This window comes from Tamandua tetradactyla, chromosome 20 (genome assembly GCF_023851605.1).
Source record: "Tamandua tetradactyla isolate mTamTet1 chromosome 20, mTamTet1.pri, whole genome shotgun sequence".
Lineage (NCBI taxonomy): Eukaryota > Metazoa > Chordata > Mammalia > Pilosa > Myrmecophagidae > Tamandua > Tamandua tetradactyla.
The window spans coordinates 57,881,906-57,907,999 of NC_135346.1; the positions used below are offsets into that span (position 1 = coordinate 57,881,906).

The following is a 26,094-nucleotide window of genomic DNA, read 5'->3' on the forward strand; positions in this document are numbered from 1 at the left end:
TAGTAGATTTCAAAGTTTGTTAGGGGTTACAGTTCCACAATTTCAGGTTTTTCCTTCTAGCTGCTCCAAGACACTGGAGACTAAAAGAGACATCAATATGGTGATTCAGCAGTTATACTTATTTGTTAAATCCTGTCTCTCTGTTATAACTCCTCCTTCTCCTTTGATACTTCTCCCAGTCTTTAGGGGTATTTGTGCTATGCCCATTCTAACTTTTTCATGTTGGAAAGGGATGTCGACAGTATGTGGTTAGGATAAATAGAGGAACGATAGTCTTTGAGAGGCTGACCCCTCTGGGTTTCAGCACTTACTGAGCCGGGAAACCATCTGGTAGTTGTAGGTTTCTTGAAAGTAATCTTAGCGCGTGAAACTTTTGTAGAATCTCAGATAGAGATCTAGGTATTCTTTAGGGCTATAGAAACGGTGTTGGTTGGGGTTTGGCAAACCGTGGCAATTAGCAATTTTTAGCTGAAGCTTTCATGAGAAAATCATGACTCTATTTGAACTCTCTTAGCCACTGACACTTATTTTGTTACATTTCTTTCCCACCTGAAAGTATACGTTTTTAAGGGGAAGGAAATTGGCCCAAAAGTGAGACAGAAACACCAGGGGGGCAATTACCTCACTTCCATGCCCAGAGGTATGGGAGAGAAAACAGGGAGAAGGCCTCAGAAAAAAAAACAAATTTCAATTAGGACATAAAGGTGGAGGAAATCTGAGAGAAAAGGTTAAGGTTATAGAAGATGTTGCTGATTTAGTGGAGTTTTTATTTCTGTAGAACAGCATCCTAAAAGTGTGGTATTACTGGGCCAAAACAAATATATTATATAAATTTTACTAGCTAACAGTAGACTACTTTCCAGAGTTTTGGCAGCTCACACTCCCCCCAAGAGGATGTTAAGAAGGCCTGTTCTCCATTACCCTTGCTGACATTGAATGGTATCTTTTTTTAATTTTTGTCAATCTCTTGGGGGAAAAAGATCTCATTTTAATTTGTATTTCTAGTACTGATGGTGGTTGTAATTTTTGGTTTTGTTTTAGTTTAAAAAAAAAACTAATGTATAATAAACAAAAACTTTTAAGAAGTAATATAGAGACTTGTGTTACTCCAAATGGGAAAGAGTAGGGAGGTAAGAGGGAATGCTTATCAGCCTCTATTTTTAAGGGAAAATACAGGGGTCCCTTGGTGTGTGGAGGGTTGCTTTCAGAATAGACTATAGGTTAGCAGAATAATCCATTCCTTCTCCCATTTGATTAGAGATGCCCTCTTAATTAATATTAAGTCCCCATTTATTTCAGTTTCTCGGCTGCAGTCTGTTTCATTAACCTTTCTGTTGGTGCCATCACTGTTTTCATAACAATAGCTTTGTGCTAAATTGCTGGGGTTTATTTTTTGTTGTTTTTTGTTTATTTGGGGGGGGCGGTGCATGGACTGAGAGTCCAACCCAGGTCTTCCGCATGGCAGGTAAGCATTCTCCCACTGAACTGCCTGTGCACCCTATGTGCTTAATTTTATTATCTACTAGGATAGGACTTCTTTCACTATTCTTTTTTTTCTTATTATTCTTTTGAAAAATCATTGGTAATTTTTACATATTCTTTCATACACATTTAAAAAAATTTAACCAGGTAACATATGTAACAAAGTTTCCTGTCGTAATCACTTTCATGTATACAATTCATTGACTTTAAGTACATTCACATCATTATCCATTAACAAAACTTTCACATAACCTCAGACAGAAGCCCTGTACCCAGTATGCATTAACTCCCCATTGTCCCCCAACCTCTTGTGCCATTTAACCTTGAATCTACTTTCTCTCCATCAATTTGTTTGTTCTAGGTCTTTCATAGGAGTGAAGTCATAATTTGTTTCTGGTTTATTTCACTCAACATAGTGTCTTTAAGGTTCATCCATGTTGTAGCATATTTCAGAGCTTCATTCCTTTTTGCAGCTGAATAATATCACATTGTATGTAAAGACCATATTTTACTTATCCATTCATCTGTTAGTAGGCACCTGGGTGGCTTCTCCCTTTTTGCTATTATGTATAATACTGCTGTGAACAATTGTGTAAAAATATGTTTGAGTCCCTGCTTTCAATTCTTTTGGATATGTACCTGGAAGTGGAATTGCCAGGTCATGTGATGATTCTGCATTTAATTTCTGAGCAGTTTTCCACAGCAGTTGTACCACTTTACGTTCCCACCAGAAGTGCATGAGGATTCCTATTTCTCTGCATCTTGACCAACGTTACTTATTTTCTATTTTTTAATGATAGCTACCCTAAAGTGGGATCTCATTGTGATTTTTATTTGCATTTTCCTAATAGCTAATCATGCTGAACATTTTCATGTGCATATTGGCCATTTGTATCTCTTCTTTGAGAAATATCTAATTAAAATCCTTTGTCCAAGGAGAAGCTAAGCCTACTTATGATCATGCCTAAGAGCCTCCTCTAGGGAACCTCTTTTGTTGTTCACATGTGGCCTCTCTGTCTAAGCCCACTCCTCGGGTGAACTCACTGTCTTCCCTACTTCCTACTGACTTCCAGCAGTGTAAATCTCCCTTGCGATGTAGGACACAACTTGCTGGGAAGAACCTGGCCCTGGTATCATAGAATCGAGAAAGTCTTCTTGACCAAAAAGGGGAAGAAAAATGAAACAAAATAAAGTTTCAGTGGATGAGAGATTTCAATAGAGTCAAGCGGCCATTCTGGAGGTTATTCTTATGTAGTATATAGACATCTCTTTTCAGTTTTTGGTGTACTGAAGTAGCTAGAGGGAAATACCTGAAACTGTTGAACTGTAATCCAGTTACCTTGATTCTTGTAGATGACTGTATAACTATATAGCTTTTACAGTGTGACTGTGTGATTGTGAAAACCTTGTAACTGATAATCCCTTTATCTAGTGTATGAACAGATGAGTAAGAAAATAAAGACAAAAACTAAACAAATAGTAGGAGGTTATGGGGTATGAGATGTTTTGGGTGGTCTTTTTTACTTTAATTTTTACTTTCTTAGAGTAATGAAAATGTTCAAAAATCAATTGTGATGATGAATGCACAGTTATATGTTGATACTGTGGACCATTGATTATACACTTTGGATTATTATATGGTATGTGAATATATATTTTTCAATAAAATTGCGTGAAAAAATCCTTTGCCCAGCACAGCCCTGGAGGCACCCTTTCTAGGCAGTCCATCCTGGGCAAGGCTCCTGCAGTGAACACATCCAGACCTCCTAGCACAACCACCAGGATGCTGGCACCCCATACCTCACAAAGCCATGGGTCAGCACATAGGCCACAGGAGCTTTCACAGGAAGGGCTGGTGACTCTCCATGGTTCCAAGCAGACTGTGGCAGAACCAGGGTCTCCAGAAGGCCCAGTGTCCTTTCTTTTTTTTTTTTTTTTTTTTTTTATTAATTAAAAAAAGAATTAACAAAACAATTAGAAATCATTCCAATCTACATGTACAATCAGTAATTCTTAATAACATCACATAGTTGCATATTCATCATTTCTTAGTACATTTGCATCGATTTAGAAAAAGAAATAAAAAGACAACAGAATAAGAATTAAAACAATAATAGAAAGAAAAAAAAACAAAAACAAAAAACCTATACCTCACATGCAGCTTCATTCAGTGTTTTAACATAATTGCATTACAATTGGGTAGTATTGTGCTGTCCATTTCTGAGTTTTTATATCCAGTCCCGTTGTACAGTCTGTATCCCTTCATCTCCAATTATCCCTTCTCTTTTTTTTTTTTTTTTTTTAATTAACGGAAAAAAAGAAATTAACCCAACATTTAGAGATCATACCATTCTACACATGCAATCATTAATTCTTAACATCATCACATAGATGCATGATCATCATTTCTTAGTACATTTGCATTGGTTTAGAAGAACTAGCAACATAACCGAAAAAGATATAGAATGTTAATATAGAGAAAAAAATAAAAGTAATAATAGTAAAATCAAAACAAAACAAAACAAAAACCTATAGCTCAGATGCAGCTTCATTCAGTGTTTTAACATGATTACTTTACAATTAGGTATTATTGTGCTGTCCATTTTTGAGTTTTTGTATCTAGTCCTGTTGCACAGTCTGTATCCCTTCAGCTTCAATTACCCATTGTCTTACCCTGTTTCTAACTCCTGCTGAACTCTGTTACCAATGACATATTTCAAGTTTATTCTCGAATGTCCGTTCACATCAGTGGGACCATACAGTATTTGTCCTTTAGTTTTTGGCTGGATTCACTCAGCATAATATTCTCTAGGTCCATCCATGTTATTACATGGTTCATAAGTTTATCTTGTCTTAAAGCTGCATAATATTCCATCGTATGTATATACCACAGTTTGTTTAGCCACTCTTCTGTTGATGGAGATTTTGGCTGTTTCCATCTCTTTGCAATTGTAAATAATGCTGCTATAAACATTGGTGTGCAAATGTCCGTTTGTGTCTTTGCCCTTAAGTCCTTTGAGTAGATACCTAGCAATGGTATTGCTGGGTCGTATGGCAATTCTATATTCAGCTTTTTGAGGAACCGCCAAACTGCCTTCCACAGTGGTTGCACCCTTTGACATTCCCACCAACAGTGGATAAGTGTGCCTCTTTCTCCGCATCCTCTCCAGCACTTGTCATTTTCTGTTTTGTTGATAATGGCCATTCTGGTGGGTGTGAGATGATATCTCATTGTGGTTTTGATTTGCATTTCTCTAATGGCCAGGGACATTGAGCATCTTTTCATGTGCCTCTTGGCCATCCGTATTTCCTCTTCTGAGAGGTGTCTGTTCAAGTCTTTTTCCCATTTTGTAATTGGGTTGGCTGTCTTTTTGTTGTTGAGATGAACAATCTCTTTATAAATTCTGGATACTAGACCTTTATCTGATATATCATTTCCAAATATTGTCTCCCATTGTGAAGGCTGTCTTTCTACTTTCTTGATGAAGTTCTTTGATGCACAAAAGTGTTTAATTTTGAGGAGTTCCCATTTATTTATTTCCTTCTTCAGTGCTCTTGCTTTAGGTTTAAGGTCCATAAAACCGCCTCCAGTTGTAAGATCCATAAGATATCTCCCAACATTTTCCTCTAACTGTTTTATGGTCTTAGACCTAATGTTTAGATCTTTGATCCATTTTGAGTTAACTTTTGTATAGGGTGTGAGAGATGGGTCTTCTTTCATTCTTTTGCATATGGATATCCAGTTCTCTAGGCACCATTTATTGAAGAGACTGCTCTGTCCCAGGTGAGTTGGCTTGACTGCCTTATCAAAGATCAAATGTCCATAGATGAGAGGGTCTATTTCTGAGCACTCTATTCGATTCCATTGGTCGATATATCTATCTTTATGCCAATACCATGCTGTTTTGACCACTGTGGCTTCATAATATGCCTTAAAGTCAGGCAGCGCGAGACCTCCAGCTTCGTTTTTTCCCTCAAGATGTTTTTAGCAATTTGGGGCACCCTGCCCTTCCAGATAAATTTGCTTATTGGTTTTTCTATTTCTGAAAAATAAGTTGTTGGGATTTTGATTGGTATTGCATTGAATCTGTAAATCAATTTAGGTAGGATTGACATCTTAACTATATTTAGTCTTCCAATCCATGAACACGGTATGCCCTTCCATCTATTTAGGTCTTCTGTGATTTCTTTTAGCAGTTTTTTGTAGTTTTCTTTATATAGGTTTTTTGTCTCTTTAGTTAAATTTATTCCTAGGTATTTTATTCTTTTAGTTGCAATTGTAAATGGGATTCTTTTCTTGATTTCCCCCTCAGCTTGTTCATTACTAGTGTATAGAAATGCTACAGATTTTTGAATGTTGATCTTGTAACCTGCTACTTTGCTGTACTCATTTATTAGCTCTAGTAGTTTTGTTGTGGATTTTTCCGGGTTTTCGACGTATAGTATCATATCGTCTGCAAACAGTGATAGTTTTACTTCTTCCTTTCCAATTTTGATGCCTTGTATTTCTTGTCTAATTGCTCTGGCTAGAACCTCCAACACAATGTTGAATAATAGTGGTGATAGTGGACATCCTTGTCTTGTTCCTGATCTTAGGGGGAAAGTTTTCAATTTTTCCCCATTGAGGATGATATTAGCTGTGGGTTTTTCATATATTCCCTCTATCATTTTAAGGAAGTTCCCTTGTATTCCTATCTTTTGAAGTGTTTTCAGCAGGAAAGGATGTTGAATCTTGTCGAATGCCTTCTCTGCATCAATTGAGATGATCATGTGATTTTTCTGCTTTGATTTGTTGATATGGTGTATTACATTAATTGATTTTCTTATGTTGAACCATCCTTGCATACCTGGGATGAATCCTACTTGGTCATGATGTATAATTCTTTTAATGTGTTGTTGGATACGATTTGCTAGAATTTTATTGAGAATTTTTGCATCTGTATTCATTAGAGAGATTGGTCTGTAGCTTTCTTTTTTTGTAATATCTTTGCCTGGTTTTGGTATGAGGGTGATGTTGGCTTCATAGAATGAATTAGGTAGTTTTCCCTCCACTTCGATTTTTTTGAAGAGTTTGAAGAGAATTGGTACTAATTCTTTCTGGAACGTTTGGTAGAATTCACATGTGAAGCCATCTGGTCCTGGACTTTTCTTTTTAGGAAGCTTTTGAATGACTAATTCAATTTCTTTACTTGTGATTGGTTTGTTGAGGTCATCTATGTCTTCTTGAGTCAAAGTTGGTTGTTCATGTCTTTCCAGGAACCCGTCCATTTCCTCTAAATTGTTGTATTTATTAGCGTAAAGTTGTTCATAGTATCCTGTTATTACCTCCTTTATTTCTGTGAGGTCAGTAGTTATGTCTCCTCTTCCATTTCTGATCTTATTTATTTGCATCCTCTCTCTTCTTCTTTTTGTCAATCTTGCTAAGGGCCCATCAATCTTATTGATTTTCTCATAGAACCAACTTCTGGCCTTATTGATTTTCTCTATTGTTTTCATGTTTTCAATTTCATTTATTTGTGCTCTAATCTTTGTTATTTCTTTCCTTTTGCTTGCTTTGGGGTTAGCTTGCTGTTCTTTCTCCAGTTCTTCTAAATGGATAGTTAATTCCTGAATTTTTGCCTTTTCTTCTTTTCTGATATAGGCATTTAGAGCAATAAATTTCCCTCTTAGCACTGCCTTTGCTGCATCCCATAAGTTTTGATATGTTGTGTTTTCATTTTCATTCGCCTCGAGGTATTTGCTAATTTCTCTTGCAATTTCTTCTTTGACCCAGTCGTTGTTTAGGAGTGTGTTGTTGAGCCTCCACGTATTTGTGAATTTTCTGGCACTCTGCCTATTATTGATTTCCAACATCATTCCTTTATGGTCCGAGAGAGTGTTGTGTAAGATTTCAATCTTTTTAAATTTGTTAAGACTTGCTTTGTGACCCAGCATATGGTCTATCTTTGAGAATGATCCATGAGCACTTGAAAAAAGGTGTATCCTGCTGTTGTGGGATGTAATGTCCTATAAATGTCTATTAAGTCTAGTTCATTTATAGTAATATTCAGATTCTCTATTTCTTTGTTGATCCTCTGTCTAGATGTTCTGTCCCTTGATGAGAGTGGTGAGTTGAAGTCTCCAACTATTATGGTATATGAGTCTATTTCCCTTTTCAGTGTTTGCAGTATATTCCTCACGTATTTTGGGGCATTCTGATTCGGTGCGTAAATATTTATGATTGTTATGTCTTCTTGTTTAATTGTTCCTTTTATTAGTATATAGTGTCCTTCTTTGTCTCTTTTAACTGTTTTACATTTGAAGTCTAATTTGTTGGATATTAGTATAGCCACTCCTGCTCTTTTCTGGTTGTTATTTGCATGAAATATCTTTTCCCAACCTTTCACTTTCAACCTATGTTTATCTTTGGGTCTAAGATGTGTTTCCTGTAGACAGCATATAGAAGGATCCTGTTTTTTAATCCATTCTGCCAATCTATGTCTTTTGATTGGGGAATTCAGTCCATTGACATTTAGTGTTATTACTGTTTGGATAATATTTTCCTCTAACATTTTGCCTTTTGTATTATATATATCATATCTGATTTTCCTTCTTTCTACACTCTTTTCCATATCTCTCTCTTCTGTCTTTTTGTATCTGACTCTAGTGCTCCCTTTAGTATTTCTTGCAGAGCTGGTCTCTTGGTCACAAATTCTTTCAGTGACTTTTTGTCTGAAAATGTTTTAATTTCTCCCTCATTTTTGAAGGATAATTTTGCTGGATATAGGAGTCTTGGTTGGCAGTTTTTCTCTTTTAGTATTTTAAATATATCATCCCACTGTCTTCTAGCTTCCATGGTTTCTGCTGAGAAATCTACACAAAGTCTTATTGGGTTTCCCTTGTATGTAATGGATTGTTTTTCTCTTGCTGCTTTCAAGATCTTCTCTTTCTCTTTGACCTCTGACATTCTAACTAGTAAGTGTCTTGGAGAACGCCTATTTGGGTCTAATCTCTTTGGGGTGCGCTGCACTTCTTGGATCTGTAATTTTAGGTCTTTCATAAGAGTTGGGAAATTTTCAGTGATAATTTCTTCCATTAGTTTTTCTCCTCCTTTTCCCTTCTCTTCTCCTTCTGGGACACCCACAACACGTATATTTGTGCAGTTCATATTGTCCTTGAGTTCCCTGATACCCTGTTCAAATTTTTCCATTCTTTTCCCTATAGTTTCTGTTTCTTTTTGGAATTCAGATGTTCCATCCTCCAAATCACTAATTCTCTCTTCTGTCTCTTTAGATCTATCATTGTAGCTATCCATTATTTTTTCTATGTTTGCTACTTTATCCTTCACTTCCATAAGTTCTGCAATTTGTTTTTTCAGTTTTTCTATTTCTTCTTTATGTTCAGCCCATGTCCTCTTCATGTCCTCCCTCAATTTATCGATTTCATTTTTGAAGAGGTTTTCCATTTCTGTTCGTATATTCAGCATTAGTTGTCTCAGCTCTTGTGTCTCATTTGAGCTATTGGTTTGTTCCTTTGACTGAGCCATATTCTCAATCTTTTGAGCGTGGACAGTTATCTTCTGCTGCTGGCGTCTGGGCATTTATTCAGATTTCTCTTGGTGTTGGACCCAGCAAGGTTGTAATATTTTTCTGTGAAATCTCTGGGTTCTGTTTTTCTTATCCTGCCCAGTAGGTGGCGCTCGTGGCACACGTTAGTCTGCGGGTCCCACCAGTAAAAGGTGCTGTGGGACCTTAAACTTTGGAAAACTCTCGCCGTCCTGGGGGTTCGCTAGCCGAAGCGGCTTGAGCCGGCCCGCGGTCCGAACGCAGGGAGGGTTGCTGGTCGCCGCAGCCAGGGAAAGAGCCCGTCCGAATTTCCTAGTCGGCCCTGGGCAACAAGCGTGGCGGGAGGGCGCCAGCGGCAGCGGCCCGCCCGAGAGAGTGCACGTTCCCCGGGAGTAGCGGGGTCACCGTTCTCCGTGGCCTGGGGGTTTCCGATCCAGTTCTCTCAGTTGGTCCGGGGGCTGCGCGTGGTGTGGGCGCCAGTCGCCTTGGTTTCAGGGGACCACCTCTCCAATTCTCCCAGCCGGCCCGGGAAGGGGGAAGGGAGTAACTCCGGCCGCTTGCCACCCCGCCCGGTAAGGCCCGCGCGCCTCGGCGATCTCACCCGAGCTGCTTCTCTCAGCCAGCCAGCCGTTCCAGGATGGGGTACGCTGTCTTTTTTATCTCTGTTGTGGCTTTGGGCGCTTTCTGTATAGTTTCTACTCCCCTAGTAGGTGTCCTGGAGAAGAAACTAAGATCCGCGCGTCTTACTAAGCCGCCATCTTCCAGGAAGTCCTCCCAGTGTCCTTTCTTGCCAGAAGCAAGTGCTAGGATGAACTGCACAGCTTTCACTGAGGACTGCTTCGTTTGTGATCTCAGCCTGATATGAAAACATGCTCTGAGCAATCTTTCTGTTCCTCCTGCTTTGGGCTATGTTTTCGAGACTACCTAATTATTTTTACTTCAAACAGGTGTCACTGACGTATGTATATATTTAACTCATTTAGAAAAAATCATGTAGTCACAGAAATAGTGCCAGGTTTAAAGGGTTTGATGTATCCATCACATTGCAGCCAATGAGAAATAGGACAGAAGCAAAACTTTGCTGGTCATCCCACATCTTTTGCTATCCAAAGATTCCGTACGGAATTCTGGTAACTGTATTTTCTGAAGTTCAAGTCAAGGATGCAGGCTGACAGTTTTTTAATTCAAGCTCTCTCTGAGAAAGAGTCAGGCCATAAGATTTTCCCAATGCTGAGTCTAGGCTTTAGAAATTTGCCCTAGACACATTCTGCCAGAACTTGGTTGCACCATCCAGTTTACTACTGACAAAAGCCTGAACCTGCTTCAAGGCAAGGCCCTTCCTCCACTGGCCTCACCCAGCTCAGTGGCCACCCACTGCCCCACCCATTGTCCATCACAAGGGTTGGGTTTGACAGGAGGTGGGGCCTGATGTCCACCTGAGAAAAGTGGCCACGACCCCATCTCGAGATACTGGACTGGCAGTGTGACATACCTCCACCTACCCCACCTAGCCTCTTCCCTTCTCATACTTTAAAGCATATCTGCTTTTATTTTTAAATGAACAGTTTAGGAGAAATAGAGCATCTTTTGCCCTTCACATCACATATTCACTGTGGAGAGGGTTACACGATGTGCTTTCTCCCAGGATCCTTGGAAATCTTTAGTTTTCACTTGTGTCTCTTCCTGGAGGACACATTGACAGGTCACTGCACACACTCATCAGGAAACCCAACTTGTGGGCCAAATGCCTGCAGAGCAGACCATGGATCTGACTAGAGACTGTCCTCTCCACTCAGCCCATGGTTTATTCCCAAGGTCAGCAGGCCTGTCTGGGAATGAGCAAGGGAATGTGCTCCCCTGGCCCTGGCCTTGAGTCTCCCAATGTGATGAGTGCCAGTGATCTCAAGGGCCCCACATGCGGGTATCTCCTAGCAGTTACACACTGTCCAGGTGTAGGGCTTGTTCTGGCTCATGTGGGACTGAAACCGTGTATGTGGGTAGGGGTACATTGCTGGTCTCAGTGGTCCCCTGGCTCCACAGACAATTCCTTCCCTGTCTAAAGCCATTGATGCCAGCTTCCCTGAAATAGTTTGCTGAAATCCAAAGGCAAAACCCAAGGGTCCAAGACCATTTCCATTGAACACACATTTTCCTTTTCTGTAGGAATTTTTGTTGTTGTTTTTAACCAGTGCCACCCCATGTTTCTGAACACGTCATTTCATCTTTCCCAGGTCAATATACTGAAGTATTACAGTTGTACAGCTCCTGGTCTGGCTTTGGCTTGTTCATACGAAATTTTGTATGTATTTTGGGTGGCATAGATTCTGCATTGTAATGATGTTCTTTGCAAAAAGAAAAAGATTAACAGAATTGTAAATTTTATTGTTTTAGAAGGTTTGCATGTTTAGTGAGGTTTACATCTGAAATAAAATTTATGATTCATTATTTTTTAAAATGCCTTTACCCATTTTTTAATTGGGTTTTCTGTTATTGATTGGTTAAAAGAGTCCTTTGTATGTCTATTCTGTATACAAGTCCCTTATCAGATATTTGATTGGCAGAAATATTCTCTCATTTGGTCGATTGTCTTTTCCTTTTCTTGATAGTGTCCTTTGAGGTATAAAAGTTTTTAATTTTAATGAAGTACAATTTATATGTTTTCTTATGTTCCTTCTATTTTTTGGTATCATGTCTTAGAAACTTGTGGCCTAACCTAAGGTTATAAAGATTTACACTTATGTTTTCATTTAAGAGTTTTATAGTTTATTTCTTATATTTGCATCAGTGATCCATTTGCGTTAATGGATGTGAGATAGGGGGGTCTGACTTCATTCTTTTGCATGTAAATATCAGTTGTCCTTGCACCATTTGTTGAAAAGGTCACACTTTCCTCCATTGAGTAGTCTTGGCATCCTTGTCAGAAATCGGTCGACCTTAGATACCTGTGTTTATTTCTGGATACTCAGTTCTGCTCCATTGATCTGGTATGTCCATCCTAATGCCGGTACCACACTGTCTTGATTACTGTAGCTTTGTAATAAGTTTTGAAATGAGGAAATGATAGTCCTCCAACTTTGTTCATTTTTTAAGATTGTTTTCACTGTTTCGGGTTCCTTGTGTTACCATATGAATTTGAGGTTCAGCAAAATTTTAGAATCTCCAAAAAAGGAAACTGAGATTTTAATAAGGATTGCTGTTTCAAACATAAATCAAATTGGTGAGTATTGTCATCCTAATAATATTAAGTTTTCTAGTCCTCATGGAATATCTTTCTCTTTATTTAGATCTTTAATTTCTTGGAATGATGTTTTGTAATTTTCAGTGTATATGTATTGTACTACATTTGTTAAATTTATTCCTAAAGATTTTTTTCTTTCTAGTACGATTATAAATAAAATTTTCTTAATTTTATCCACTTGCTTATTGCTAGTGAATGAGAAATATAATTGAATGTTGTTCCCTTGCTTAACTTGTTCATTATTCTAATAGTATTTTTATGGATTCCTTAGGATTTCCATATACAGTATCATCATTTGCAAATAAAGAGTTTTTCTTCTTTCCTTCTGATCTGGATGGCTTTTCTTTCTTTTTCTTGCCTATTTGCTCTAGTACAATGTTTGAATAGACATGGTGAGAACAGACTTCCTTCTCTTGTTCCATCTTAGGGGAAAAGCATTCAATCTTTCATCATTGAGTATGATGTTAGCTGTGTGTTTTATAGATGCCCTTTATCATGGTTGAGGAATTCCCTTCTACTCCTAGTTTTGTGTCTCTTCCCATGAAAGGGTGCTTGGATTTCTTAAAAGGGTTAAGGGAGACAATGTATGTAAAGCACCTGATATATAATAGGGCACTATCAAAGGAGGGGCAGTCCTGGGGAACGTTCACTTATGCACATGGTAACGTTCTCTTATATTTGCCTTATTTTTCTGGGAAAAGATTTAATTGAGACTAATATTGAGAATTTGTGTAAAATTCTTGTCAATCCTTTTTTTAAATAGGAATCTGGGAGATAAAAAATACTTTCTAAGCAGCCTAGAATGCACTTGAAGGAGTATATTCTTTAAAAGAAACACAGTCCTTTTAAAAAAGGATAGATAAAAGATTTTGCATGTAGAAACTTGTCTGATATTATTCACACGTACAGAATTAAACCTGTTTAATTAAAAGTGTTGATGAGGGTTTGAGGGTTTTTTAATTTGAAAATTCAAATTTAGCTTACAGGTTTGGTACCTTTAAACACATTTTCCGTAAGCTTACTATTAATACATTATGTTTCATTAGATTTACCTACCCTTTTCACATACATCACCTCATTGGCTCATAGATAACTGAGGATGTTTGGGCACCCTATTTTATAGGTAAGAAAAGAGCTGGGATGAGTGCAATCATGGATGCAATTATGGGCAGTATAATTTAGTCACAAGATCGTAAACTTTGGAGTCAGAGAGCACAAGGTTCAGATTCTTTTTTTTTTTTTTAATTAAAAAAAATTAGCTAACACTACATTTAGAAATCATTCCATTCTACATATACAATCAGTAATTCTTAATATCACATAGATGCATATTCATCATTTCTTAGTACATTTGAGGTTCAGATTCTTAGCTCTGCAACTTCCTATCCATTTGCCAGTGGGAATTTATTTCATTCTCCAAACCTCAGGATTCTTATCTGTAAAAATTAAGACATTACTTATATCAAAGAGTTGTTGAAATTAGATAGATCATATATATTAAGTTGTCTATTATAGTGTCTCATACAGTGTAATTATTCAGTAAATTTAAGTTACTGTTGCTGTAATATCCAGATCTTTTTATGCTTTGTATAGTTATACTCTACCTCCCTAATCACATACTACCTCTCTATAAAATCTGTGCATTTTTAGCAATGCTAATGAAGTGAAAGCCCAAGTATGTCCTTTGAATAAAATTTTTTATTATATTGGTACATCTTTATTGAGAGTTACAGATGAATTTTTTTTAATAGCTTTTTTTTTTTGATATGCTGTATGGTGGGGTCATATGTCACTCTTTTTCCATGTGAGTAGCCCATTATTGCAGCACCATTTGCTGAATTTTGTTTGTTTTTGTTGGTTTCTTTGTTTTGTTTGTTTGGGAAGTGCATGGGGCTCAGAATCAAACCTGGGCCTCCCTCAAGGCAAGCAAGAATTCTGCCACTGAACTACCCTCGCACCCACTGCAGCTGAATCTATTAAAAAAAATTCCTTGAGAGTTGGGGAGGAGGAGACAAAAAGTAGTCCCCCCCACCCCCCAATCCCTCCTCCTTTCTCTCACTCATCCCGCTGCCTCTTCAGAGTTAGGAAAGACTCGTGGATAGGTTTGGGTTGGTAGCAAGGCTTTTTCTTTTCTGTCTTTTTATTTTTTTAATACCTAGTAAAGGAGAAACAAGAACCTTCAGATCTGATTTTTCGCTCCTCATTCTTGTCAGATTGATTTTTACAGTGTTTGTGTATTTTAAAGGCACGAGTACAAGGAGCAAAACCTGCCAGATCCATCCATCTCCATGAGTGGTTTTAATTTTTCGTTTTTCTCTTAACTTTTTTAAACAATCGGTCTTCACAACGAACAAATTGTATATTGAAAACCTCAGCAAGAACACCATCTCCTCGGACCTAGAAACTACCTTCAAGGATACGAAGATTCCTGTGACAGGAACCTTCCTGGTGAAGACGGGCTACACATTCATGAACTGTCCGGCTGAGAGCTGGGCCCTTCAAGGCCATCGAGATGCTTTCAGGTAAAGTGGACCTGCATGGGGAACTCATAGAAGTTGAACATTCAGTCCCCAAAAAGCAAGGGATTTGGAAGCTTCAGATATGAAATATTCCACCTCACTTTCAGTGGGAAGTTCTGGATAGTTTACTAGTCCAGTATGGGGTAGTAGAGAGCGTGAGCAAGTGCAAAATGACATAGAAACTGCTGTTGTAAATGAAACTTATTCCAGTAAGGACCAGCCTAGACAAGCTTTAGTCAAATTGAATGGATTCCAGTTTGAGAACTTCAGGTTGAAAGTGGCCTACATCTGTAATGAAATGGACACCCAGCAGAACCCCTCACAGCAGCCCCGAGGTCGCCATTGGTTAGGGGCTCATCAAGATAGGGCTCCCCAGGATCAGTGTCCAAGAAACTGTGTAACTTGCCTCTGTCTCTGCTGGTTTCCACCCAATTTGTCAGAGCCATTATAGGAAAGGAAGGCACCACCATTTGAAACATCACCAAACAGACGCAATCTAAGATCAGTGTCCATCATAAAGATAATGCAGGTACTGCTCAGAAGACAAGTACTGTCCTCTCTACTCCCCGAGGCACCTCTGCAGCTTGTAAATCTATTCTAGGAATAAGGAAGCTCAAGATATAAAATTCACAGAAGAGATTCCCTTGTAGATTTTAGCCCATAACTTTGTAGGGTGACTTATTGGTAAAGAAGAAACCTGAAAAAGATCGGGCAAGACACAGACACTAAAATCACAATATCTCCATTGCAGGAATTGACTCTCTATAATCTGGAATGCACTGTTACAGTTAAAGGCAATGTTGAAGCATGCGCCAAAGCTGAGGAAGAGATAATGAAGAAAATCAGGGAGTCCTATGAAATGATACTGCTTCTATGAACCTTCAAGCACATTTGATTCTGGATTAAATCTGAATGCCCTGGGTCTTTTTCCATCCAGTTCAGAGATACTACCGCCCACCTCAGGGCCCCCTTCAGCTATGATGCCTCCCTGTCCACAGTTTGAGCAGTCAGAAACAGAGACTGATCATCTGTTTATCCCAGCTCTGTCAGTCGGTGCTATTAGTGGCAAGTGCTATTAGGGGCAACACGTCTATTCAGATTGGTCCAGCTGAAGCACCAGATGCTAAAGTGAGGATAGTCATTATCACTGGACTTCCAGAGGCTCAATTCAAGGCTCAGGGAAGAATTTATGAAAAAATTAAAGAAGAAAACTTTGTTAGTCCTAAAGAAAAGGTGAAACTTTAAACCCATATCAGTGCCATCCTTTGCTGCTGGCAGAGTAATTGGAAAAGGAGGCAAAATGGTGAATGAGCTCCAGGATTTGTCAAGTGCAAAAGTTGTCCTTCGTGACCAGACACCTGATGAGAATGACCAAGTGGTTGTCAAAGTAACTGGTCACTTTTATGCTCACCAGGTTGCCCAGAGAAAAATTCAGGAAATTCTGACTCAGGTAAAGCAGCACCAACAGCAGAAGGCTCAGCAATGTGGACCATTTCAAACAGGATGGAAGTAAAGGCTCAGGAAACAGCCCACCACAGAGGCCAATGCCAAACCAAAGACAGAATGCTTAACCAACAGATGGGTACTGAACCCCCATCCAGAAACACATGCTTAAGTTTTTACCTAGCCAGTTGTTTGAGGACCAGGTAACTTTTGAACTCCTGCCTCTATGAGAATGTATACTTTATGCTCTCTGAAATCTATGACATCCAGCTTTAAAAAAACTGAAGGGTATTCTCACTGTGTCACAAATATTCTGATTTTTTCTTAATATTCTGCCAGTAATGCCAGAAATTGTTTTAACGATACTTGACGAAATTCATCAGATAAATTAAAACGGATTGCTCTTAAGACCAATTGTTAAAATTGGATCAAAATGGAATTATGACACGAACTTAAATGTTAAGCCAGTAGCGTAGAAAAACTGTTCTGTTTTATTTTATTTTATTTCTTTTTCTTATTTATGCTTGTTATGTCTTCTTGATGGGTGTTCATTTTATTAAGACATAGTTCCTCCTTTGTCTCTTTTAATTGTTTTACATTCGAATTCTAATTTGTATGATATTGATATAGTTAATCCCACTCTTTTCTGGCTGTAGTTTGCATGAAACATCGTTTTCCAACCTTTCACTTTCAACATGTTTTTGTCCCCATGTCTTACATGAAATCTCTTGTAGATAACATATAGATGGATCCTGTTCTTTTTTTTTTTTTTTTTTTTTAAAGGAAAGACAGAGAGAAGGAAGGAAGGATAGAAGGAAGGAAGGAAGGAAGAAAGGGAAACATTTTTAAACATTTTCTTGTTTTATTGTATTTTGTTTCTTTGTTTTTGTTACATGGGCTGGGGCCGGGAATCGAACCGAGGTCCTCCGGCATAGCAGGCAAGCACTTTGCCCGCTGAGCCACCGCGGCCCGCCCCGGATCCTGTTCTTTTATCCATTCTACCAATCTATGTCTTTTGATTAGGAGCTTAATCCATTAACTGTAAAGGCAGTACTTTCTTCAACCATTACTTCTTTTGAATTTTTTCTGTCATATCTTTTTTTTTTCTTTTTATCCTATTACTCTTGCTGTTTATCTTCATTTCTACAGTCTTCTCCAAACCACCTCTCACTCCTATCTTTTCCTACCTGCCTATGGCATTCCGTTTAGTATTTCTTGTAGAGCAGGTGTCTTGTTCATGAACTTTGTGTCTGTTTTTCTGTAAATATTTAAACACTCCCTCATTTTTGAAGGACAGTTTGGCCAGATTTAGAATTCTTGGTTGGCAGTTTCCCTCTTTCAGTAACTTAAATATATCATACCATTGCCTTCTCACCTCCATGGTTTCTGCTGAGAGACACACACTTAGTCATATTGAGCTTCCCTATTATGTGATGTATTGCTTTTCTCTTACCTCTTTCAGAATTGTCTCTTTCAGAATTATCTTTGACATTTAACAATCTGTTTAGTTGGTTTTCTTGGAGTAGGTCTGTTTCAATCCATTCACTTTTGTGTATGCTATGCTTTTGGACCTGTAATTTTATGTTTTCATAAGACTTGGGAGATACTCAGTGATTATTGCCTCCATTATTCTTTCTGTCTTTTTTTCCTTCTCTTCTCCTTCAGGGACACCTATAACAGGTATATGTGTGGGCTTCATGTTATCATTTAGTTCCCCGAGACTCTGCTCAAATTTTTCCTTTCTTTTCCCTGTCTGTTCTTTTGTGCATAGGATTTCAGATGTCCAGTCCTCTAGTTCATGAATCCTTTCTTCTGCCTCTTCAATCTGCTGTTGTATGTCACCACTGTGTTTTTCATCTCTTCTAAATTGCCTTTCATCCCCATAAGTTCTGCCATTTGTTTGTTAACCTTTGAGTTCTTCTGTATGGACACCCTGTCTCTTCTTTATATCCTTTATCTCTTCTGCCACGTTTTCCTTCAATGCATTGATTTGATTTAGAAAATTTGTTTGACCATCTTTAATTAGTTGTTTCAACTTTATATCAGTTGAGCTTTTAGTTTGTTCCTTTGGTTGGGCCATACCTTTGTGCTTCCTGGTATGACTCATAATTTGCTGGTGGCTAAACATCTGGTGGCTTTGCTTCATTTATTCTGGAGGTTGTTTTCTCTCATTTGCAGAGGGTTTTCTTCTTGATTGGCTTTGTTCTCTATCTGTTCTTCTCTCACACCAGCCAGTTATCTGAATGGCTCTGCCCCCAGTCTCTCCTGTAAAACAGGCACCCACAGTAGCCTGCCTCAAGGATGGGGCTTAGGCACTGGGCACCACAGCAAGGGCTCTGTTTCTGGGTAAAACAAGTCAGCTGGCTGCCAGTGATGATCTGTTTTTCACCAGCCCTCAAGACCTGGGTTTGTTTTAGGGGACTGCTTTAACAGTTGTGTTGTCCATATTTCTCAGTCAAAATGGAAGTAGTTTCCTATATAGGGGATCTAGACCAACTCCAGTAGGCCTGAGATATGTTCTGGAGAGTAAAGCCCTTCAATTCTCTTGCACATTCCAGTCTGCACAGAAAATGTCACTGTTTGGTAATTTAATCATCCTCTGAAACTGTTTGGCTTGGAGCCCAGGCTGCATCTGACTGGGTGGCTGAAACTGTGGGGTTCCTCTCCCTTCATTTTGCTGACCAAAGTCTGGCTTAATCTGGAGCTGTGTCCTCCACTTTATTTGTGGAGGATGACTCTGCCAGGTGTTCCAGTTTTCAGCCATCCCCAAGGCAGGTATCAGGCCACCCACTGCTGTTTCCCTCAGGGTTATAGGAAGGGCTCTTGGACCAAGACCTGAAGTGTTTTCTCTTTCCACATTTCCTCAGATTCTTTGTCTCTCCCTGACCCACAACTTGAAATGTTCTCTCCTGTTCCCCAGTTCTCCAAACTGTGGGGGTCTGTCACACTGTTGTGAAAAAATTTTTATTCTGTGTCCCAGTGGGAGGGACACTGGCTATTTTCTGTGTCCTTTCCGTGGTGTGTGAGACTGAGTGTGGGGGAAGAGAGAGGACTGATTGGTCAGGGACACAAGTTTCCTACCTGATTTTTTTCTTTCTTCACTTCAACATTTGTAAGGTCCTTCTCCAGTCTATATCTTCTTCTAGATTTCTGAACAATTTAGAATTGTCCTTTTTTATTTAATCTCTGGGGAAAGATTTTCAGTAGCTTTTTATGTTGCCCTGATGATGATGTCACCCCTACATTATATTTTTTCTAAAGAGAGAAAGAGTTTATTACTACATATGTAGCAAGAGAATAGACACACTAACAGCCCAAAATCTGTCTCCCTGAGTTTAGGGGGTTCAAGGTTTTTAAGGATTTTAGCAAGGGGAGATCAGGTCATTTCAGATAGTAAGTTCAAAGCAGAAAAGGAGACAAGTGTTATTATCATTTCAATAGGAGAACATAGTTGGGGGTGAGGAGGCAGAGCTATCACTTCAGTACTAAAGGTGTAAACCAAAAAGAAGTAGTTAATGACCGACTTTCATTAGCATTAGTGCCTTTGCTCTAGAAGAGAATGACCAACTCTTACAATCACAAAGGAGCAAGATAAGGGAGTTTTTTTAACACTCATTTCAGATGTCAAGGCAGCCGGACTAAAATGCAGAGATCTAGGTATTTCCCTGTCTACTCCAACATTCCATAAAGCAAAAAGTAATTTTTATATAACAAATTACTAATCAAAATTATCCCTTAAATCTTGATTTCTCAGTTACAATTCCTCCCTGTCCTTTGACCATTCCCCAATCTTGGGGGATATGTGGATGATAACCACTCTGGCTCCTTCCTGCTGACAAAGGAGCATTGATCCTAAGAGTTTGGGGAGTGGAACTTCTTATATTGTAGTTGGATATATTCTTTTCTCCTGAAGATAAACTTTAAATCTTCTAGGGATTCACAATGATATCTGCCTCCTGGAAATTGGTCAGTTTCCTCTCCTTCATGATTCTCAGCTCTCTGTTTTCCAATATTGGCCCCATGAAAGAGTCAGTCAGATGTCCTGACCTGTAAGTGGAAATGGTTTCTCTCTTTGAAGCTTTCTTAAGGCACCAACAAGAAGTTACCTTCACTCAAGAAAGGCCGATAAAGTTCAGGGTTTCTTTTTCAGCTGTTTTATTTTAACACTAAAATGAATAACCTAAGGGAAGTGCTGAATGATGTTGGCAGAGGTATTAAATGTTCATTTTATTCAACTATGTCAGGTATTCAGTAATCCAATGAAAAACAGTTTTTTTAAAACTTTTATTTGCTTTATAAAGAAAAAAGTCCAACCTTTCTTCAAAAAACATTTTTTAATTTAATCAGCTACCAACTGACAGGCAAATATCTGAGGAAAGAATTTTACTTCTGACTGGTGACAGTAAACTTGGGAAAATAGTTTCAAGCTATTTTGAGGCTTTTGACAGTTATTAGTTGGAAAATTCAATAAATGTTCAGAGATATGGAGCAGTGCCTGTATTTGGAGAGCAGCAATACCATTTATTTTTCAATTATGGTAGGTAAAGTTTTTGATGGTACTAACAGTAAAGTCACCCAGGAGGTTTTGGAATGGCTAGTTTAAATGGCTTCAGGAGACTTGAATATTTCTGTTTGGCTATGTGAGTGAATGCATAAATGCTCTGTGCTTTTTGACTTATCACTACCTAAAGATAATGCATCGATGGAAAGATGAAGCCCCTGTGGACTTTAAACTGGCAAAACGCAAGCTTCAGTTTGTCTTACAGGATGCTTAGTTTGCCAGTACACTTCAGCCGGTTGGTCTGCACTTTATGCATAGCCCTCAGATAAATGCTTTATGAAGACTACACAGGGGTAGTCAAAGAGGACATGACAGTGTTTTCAGAGGCAGCAACAGGCTATATCTGTGTGTCACAGACACTGTCCTAGGCTTCACTAATCTATTTTGAAGATTTTTAAACAATGATAAAAAAACAACAAGAAAAATGAAAGTCCTCCTAAGTTATTTTACATTCAGTGAAACAACATTTCTGAGTACTCTGCAACCACTTATTTGAAAATAAGTCAAAGGCAGGGAATACAGGAAAACAACTTTTGGAATATATTTGAAAGACTGTGATAAAACTTCTGGTACTAAACCTTCTTTGTCCAGGCCATCATCTGGTGGCAAAGCCTGGTACGGTATGGACAGTTGTATGGGTGGTGTTCGTGGCTATGTGTCCTCCAAATTGTTTGTGTCACTTTGGTTCATGAGATGATCACAGTCTTGTTACACTGACTTGAAGGGCAGATGTAGTAATCCTTTTACGAAATTAATTTAACGTCATTTGTATTTCAAGATAAATTTTTACAGAGTGGGTAAGTTTTTCTGAAGATCAGTGTACTAATTAGATATTTTGAAAATGGTTTGAAATGTTTTCCTACATATTTTAAGAAAACCACTTTATTTTGTAGTTTTAGCCAAAAAGTTCCCCTTTTTTGGTCACTGAATGCATCTGTCATTCATAATTTGTTTTCATACAATGAATTATTCACCAAAAAATCACTGCAGGGTTTCTGTGATTGGATTTCAGGTAAGATATTTTGAGGCCAGAGCTCTTCCTCAGTATTTGATTTTTCCAATATTTGATTTTTTGAATACACATAGGTGCTACATTTATATCTGCTGGTTTAAATTCTGTCACATTTTACTTCTAGCCGTTTAGTGTGGCAAATTGTATTTTACTTTCAATTAAGCCTTGGTAATTTGGAGTATCTAGTAACAGCTAGAAAATAATTCTGTAACTGAGTTTTTGTTGTGGTTTTTTTTTGTATATTCATCATCATGATCATTTCTTAGAATATCTACATCAATCCAGAAAAAGCAATAAAAAGAAAACAGAAAAAAATTCATACATACCATACCCCTTACCCCTCCCCTTCACTAATCACCAGCATTTCAATTTACTAAATTTATTTTAACATTTGTTCCCCCTATTATTTATTTATTTTTAATCCATATGTTTTATTGTCAATTGATAAAGTAGACAAAAGGAGCATCAGACACAAGGCTCTCACAGCTACACAGTCACAGTCACACTGCGACAGCCATATCATCATACAATTATCTTCAAGAAACATGGCCACTGGAACACAGCTCCACATTTTCAGGCAGTTCCCTCCAGCCTCTCCATTACACCTTAAATAAACAGGTGATATCTATTTAATGTGTAAGACTAACCTCCAGGATAACCGCGCAACTTTGTTTGCAATCTCTCAGTGGTTGACACTTTACTTTGTCTTATTTTGCTCTTCCTCCTTTTGGTGGAGATTTTCTCAATCCCTTGATGCTGAGTTCCAGCTCATTCTAGGATTTCTGTCCCATGTTGCCAGGAAGGTCCACACCCCTGGGACTCATGTCGCATGAAGAGAGGGGGAGGGCAGTGAGTTTGCTTGCTGTGTCAGCGAGAGAGATAGGCCACAGCTGAGCAACAAAAGAGGTTCTCTTGGAGGTAACTTTTAGGCTTAATTTTAAGTAGGCTTAGCTATCCTTTGTGGGATTAAGTTTCATATGAACAAACCCTAAGATTGGATGCTTGACCTATTGCATTGGCTGTTCCCACTGCCTGTGAGAATATCAAGAATTCTCCACTTGGGGAAGTTGAATTTTCCCCTTTCTCACCATTCCCCCTAGGGGACTCTGCAAATACTTGCCTATTCAGTGTTCAAATCACTCTGGGATTTATCTGGCCATCACTCTGGACAAACCTACAAAATTTCATACCCTATGCAAGGTTCCAAGTACTATGGTATTTGATTAAGCTGTCCACATAAGTTATATTAGGAACTGCACTAGTCAAATATAAATTTTGTACCAAATAAACATTTTTTGTTTGTCTCACACATACATTAAAGTTTTAAAATATTAAATACCGTCTATTTTCAACACCCTGCATTATTGACATTCCTTTGTTCTTCCTCATGCAAAAATATTTTAAAATTTGCACATTTAGTCACTATCATTATACACTCTAGGCATTCCTAGATTATACCATCTCAGTCTTTATTGTCTGTCTTTTTTTTTCCTAGGATTTTCTTGCTGTATGACTTTGTTGTCTGTCTGTTCTTTGACATTCAGTTCAACTTATTCTAGTCCTCCAGCTTAGGTTTTGTTTAATCAGAATTTTTCAGTTCTTGTTTTTTTGTTTCTTGCCCTGCCTGTATGGTGCCTTACCCCCACCCCTTTAAGAGGGAAATACTTAGGTATTATAGACCCCAGCAGATTAAAAGGCTTTCCTAAGAAGTCTCTGGACTTGGCGTTTTTCCTATCCTGCCCAGTATGTGGCGCTTTTCTGCCTGCAGGTCCCACCAGCATAAGGTGATGTGGTACCTTTAACTTCTCAAATATCTTCTAAAAAAAAAAAAAAAAACCAGCCTACAACCTCTCCTCCATCTCCACCAAGCCCCCAGCAGGGAGAGTCTGCCAAAGTGAAGGTACCGCATCATCTTATGCTGGTGGGACCTGCAGGCAGACAAGTGCCATATACTGGGCAGGATAAGAATAACATAGCCCAGAGACTTCACAGGAAAGTCTTTCAACCTGCTGGGTCTCACCCTCAGGGAAAATCGATGCAGGTGACTCTTTCCTCCTGATAGGAGGCCAGTTTGGTCTGGGAAAATCTGGCTGGGGTCTATAATACCTAAGTAGACCCTCCTAAGTGTGGGAGGGGAAAGACATGATACAAGCAGGGCAAGAAACAAGAACTAAAAAATTCTCCTCTGTTAAACAAAACTTAATCTGGAGGTCCAGATAAAGCTGAACTGAATGTCAAAGAACAGATAGACAACAAATTCATCCAGCAAGAAAACCCTAGGTAAAAGAAGTGAACGCAATCTCCAGAATAAACTAATTAAGGTAATTAAATGCCTAGATGCCAGCAAAAAATAACAAATCACACCAGAAAAATTGAAGATATGGCCCAGTCAAAGGAACAAACCAGTAGTTCAAATGAGATACAGGAGCTGAAACAATTAATTCAGAATTTATGAACAGACATGGAAAACCTCATCAAAAACCAAATCAATGAATTGAGGGAGGATATAAAGAAGGCAAGGAATGGACAGAAAGAAGAAATCGAAAGTCTGAAAACACAAATCACAGAACTTATGGGAAAGAAAGGCATGGTAGAAGAGATAAAAAAAAGAATCGAAAACCTACAATGGTAGATTTCAAGAGACAGATCATAGCATTAGTGAACTGGAGGATGGAACATCTGAAATACAGCAAGAAAAAGAAAATAAGGGGAAAAAATGGAAAACTATGAGCAGGGACTCAGGGAATTGAAAGAAAATATGAAGCGCACCAATATACGTGTTGAGAGTGTCCCAGAAGGAGAAGAGAAGGGAAAAGGAGGAGAAAAACTAATGGAGGAAATTATCACTGAAAATTTCCCAACTCTTATGAAAGACTTAAAATTACAGATCCAAGAAGTGCAGCATACCCCAAAGAGAATATATCCAAATAGACGTACTCCACGACATTTACTAATCAGAATGTCAGAGGTCAAAAAGAAAGAGAGAATCTTGAAAACTGCAAGAGAAAAGCAATCCATCACATACAAAGGAAGCCCAATAAGACTATGTGTAGATCTCTCAGCAGAAACCATGGAGGCAAGAAGACAGTGGAATGATATATTTAAATTATTAAAAGAGAAAAACTGCCAACCAAGAATTCTATATCCAGCAAAATTGTCCTTCAAAATTTAGGGAGAAGTTAAAACATTTTTAGACAAAAAATCACTGAGAGAATATGTGACCAAGAGACCAGCTCTGCAAGAAATACTAAAGGGAGCACTAGAGACAGAGACAAAGACAGAAGAGAGAGGTGTGGAGAAGAGTGTAGAAAGGAAGATTATGAGTAAAGGTAAAAAGAAGGAAAATTAGATGTGATATATAAAATCCAGAAGGCAAAATAGTAGAAGAAATTACTACCCATGCAGTAATAACACTAAATGTTAATGGATTAAACTCTCCAATCAAAAGACATAGACTGGCAGAATGGATTAAAAAACAGGACCCATCTATATGCTGTCTCTACTCAAAGGACATGAGGGCAAGGACACAAACGGACATTTGCACACCAATGTATATAGCAGCATTATTTACAATTACCAAGGGATGGAAACAGCCAAAATGTCCATCAACAGATGGGTAGCTAAACAAACTGTGGTATATACATAGAATGGAATATTATGCAGCTGGAAGACAGAATAAATTATAAAGTATATAACAACATGGATAGACCTTAAGGACGTTATGCTGAGTGTGATTAGCCAAAAACAAAAGGACAAATTCTGTATGGTCTCACTGATATGAACTGACATTAGTGAATAAACTTGGAATATCTCGTTGGTAACAGAGACCATCAGGAGACAGAAACAGGGAAAGATATTGGGTAATTGGAGCTGAAGGGATACAGATTGTGCAACAGGACTGAATATAAAAACTCAGAAATGGACAGCACAACACTACCTAACTGTAATACAATCATGTTAAAACACTGAGTGAAGCTGAATGTGAGAATGATAGGGGGAAGGGGGCTGGGGGCATAGATGAAATCACAAAGAAAGATAGATGAGAAAGATTGAGATGGTACAATCTAGGAATGCCTAGAGTGTATAATGATAGTGACTAAATGTACAAATTTTAAAAATGTTTTTGTATGAGGAAGAACAAAAGAATGTTTTTACTGCAGGGTGCTGAAAACAGATGGTAATTCATATTTTAAAATTTCAACTTATGTGTGAGACTAAAGCAAAAAATGCTTATTTGGTACAAAATCTATATTTTGACTAGTGCATTTCCTAATACGACTTATGTAGATAGTTGG

General features: G+C 38.3%; 1 protein-coding gene and 1 pseudogene across 3 annotated transcripts in view; both read left to right on the top strand.

Moving 5' to 3' along the window:
- Positions 1 to 26,094, top strand: part of FAF2 (Fas associated factor family member 2) — a 100,620-nt gene that overhangs the window by 9,588 nt on the left and 64,938 nt on the right. The gene's annotated exons all lie outside the window — the stretch shown is intronic.
- LOC143664741 (insulin-like growth factor 2 mRNA-binding protein 3 pseudogene) lies at positions 1,459 to 16,960 on the top strand (annotated as a pseudogene).